Genomic DNA, 2,500 nt, shown 5'->3' on the forward strand with positions numbered 1-2,500 from the left:
CATCCCACAGCGCCAGTTCTGCTTACCAAAAGTGGCCCACTGGGCACATTATATCATAACCTCAACCTTCATATCAAGAAAGGTGAGGTTCTTACCCATTTAAAGTTTGAGAATAGGTTAAAATCGTTTCGACCCTAAGGCCTCTAATCATTCGCTTTACCAGATAAGATTATTTTATATAATTTTTAAATGCACCAGCTATCCTGAGGGAAACTTCGGAGGGAACCAGCTACTAGATGGTTCGATTGGTCTTTCGCCCCTATACTCAATTCTGACAATCGATTTGCACGTCAGAACTGTTTCGGTCTTCCATCAGGGTTTCCCCTGACTTCAACCTGATCAAGTATAGTTCACCATCTTTCGGGTCACAGCATATATGCTCAAGGTACGCTCCAGTTAGAGGTATAAATAATAATAAATTATCATTATACATAACTATATGGAACGCCCCGGGATTGAATTAATTGACTATTTATTAAAAAATAGACTAAAAATTAATCCCATTATATTTAAGTTAAGTTAATTATGCCATTAAGTTTAATATAACTCAATGACTTGCACATATGTTAGACTCCTTGGTCCGTGTTTCAAGACGGGTCCCGAAGGTATCCTGAATCTTTCGCATTGTTAATCATATAAATGCATACAAATAAATATTAATATCATAGATATTAAATTTTTTGTAAAATTCAAAAAATGAATTTTAGCATTATATATAATAAAATCTATCAACACTTTATCAAATCATTAGTATTTATTTTATGTTAATATGCTTAAAAAGCAAATTAATTTAAATAAACTTAATATCACCAATGATCTTTTGATAAATACTTTATTATGTTAATAGATTACAATGTCCTTATATGAAAAAAATGCACATTATTTTTTTAATTATTTAATGATGAATTTTTCATAATGGATATTCAGGTTCATCGGGCTTAACCTCTAAGCAGTTTCACGTACTATTTAACTCTCTATTCAGAGTTCTTTTCAACTTTCCCTCACGGTACTTGTTTACTATCGGTCTCATGGTTATATTTAGTTTTAGATGGAGTTTACCACCCACTTAGTGCTGCACTATCAAGCAACACGACTCTTTGGAAATATCTTTCTAGTAATCATTAACGTTATACGGGCCTGGCACCCTCTATGGGTAAATGGCCTCATTTAAGAAGGACTTAAATCGTTAATTTCTCATACTAGATATTAAGATATTCCATACACTGCATCTCACATTTGACATATAGACAAAGTGACTTAGTGCTGAACTATTTTCTTTTCGCTCGCCGCTACTAAGAAAATCCTTGTTAGTTTCTTTTCCTCCCCTCATTAATATGCTTAAATTCAGGGGGTAATCCCATATGAGTTGAGGTTGTTTTAATATTCTTTTTTTATCTTCTCACAATTTAATAAAAAAATTATATCATCTTTTCATCTCTATTTTTCTTTTCTCCTTTTATATATTGTAAATATATAAAAATAATAATAATGTAAAATGAGGCAATCCTAGAATAAAAAATTTAATTTTTATGCTAGACATTCCTCCTTTTAATTACATATATAAATTATTATTTTATATATATATATATAAATAATATGAAAATTTTTTGTAAAGAATACTTAGATTCAATATTTTCATCATTTCATTTTATTTGAGAGGATTTTTTTTTTAAAGAATATATAATAAATAAAATTCATTATATATCTTTATTTTTTTTGCTATTAATATTATGAATTATTTAAAATCCAATAATATACACATTTGCTTAAATTCAATTATTTTTATAAAAGAATAAGCAACTTATTTAGCATAGTCTTACAACCCTCAACCATATGTAGTCCAAGCAGTACTTTAAAATTGAATTTAATGTACATAACAGCATGGACTGCGATATGCGTTCAAAATGTCGATGTTCATGTGTCCTGCAGTTCACACGATGACGCACAGTTTGCTGCGTTCTTCATCGACCCATGAGCCAAGTGATCCACCGCTTAGAGTATTTTTTTATTTATTTTTATTTATAACAAATGTCAATTTTTTTTTGCATATATTAATTGAAAGAGTAAAATTAAATAATATTAATAATATATAAATTGATTTTCTTTCAATAATATATATCAAATATATTTAACTCTAAACATTTTTATTAAGTTGCGAATGTCTTAGTTCAACAATAATACAGTGGTGGTATTTATTATGATTCAATTATTTTGTATTTTTTTAATCATTTTATGTATATATATAATAATATAATAAATATATACCACTTTTGTTATTGTGAACAAATTAACTTATCATTCAATCAAATGAATAATAAGTACAACTTTTTATTTTCATGTTTAAAGGTTTTTAAAAGAAAAAAATAAGAAAAAACATTACAAAATGTACCATCATATATTATATTTAATATGATATAATTGATGGATCACAAATTGAATGAAAAAGAATAAAAAGAATTATGGATTCAAAATAATTATATAAATTTTTTTTTTTTTTTCT

The 2,500-nt window shown here is 27.1% G+C and overlaps 1 non-coding gene and 1 pseudogene across 1 annotated transcript in view; both read right to left on the bottom strand.

Annotated features, from left to right (window-relative positions):
• Positions 1–1,375, bottom strand: part of LOC129251958 (large subunit ribosomal RNA) — a 3,986-nt gene extending 2,611 nt beyond the window's left edge. The window contains exon 1 of the ribosomal RNA XR_008583185.1: positions 1–1,375. This exon is cut by the window's left edge and continues 2,611 nt beyond it. This is a non-coding gene — a ribosomal RNA (large subunit ribosomal RNA).
• Positions 1,376–1,819: 444 nt separating this feature from the next.
• LOC129251954 (5.8S ribosomal RNA) lies at positions 1,820–2,000 on the bottom strand (annotated as a pseudogene).
• Between the last annotated feature and the right edge of the window lie 500 nt (positions 2,001–2,500).

Source organism: Anastrepha obliqua, unplaced genomic scaffold (genome assembly GCF_027943255.1).
Source record: "Anastrepha obliqua isolate idAnaObli1 unplaced genomic scaffold, idAnaObli1_1.0 ptg000134l, whole genome shotgun sequence".
Taxonomy (NCBI): domain Eukaryota; kingdom Metazoa; phylum Arthropoda; class Insecta; order Diptera; family Tephritidae; genus Anastrepha; species Anastrepha obliqua.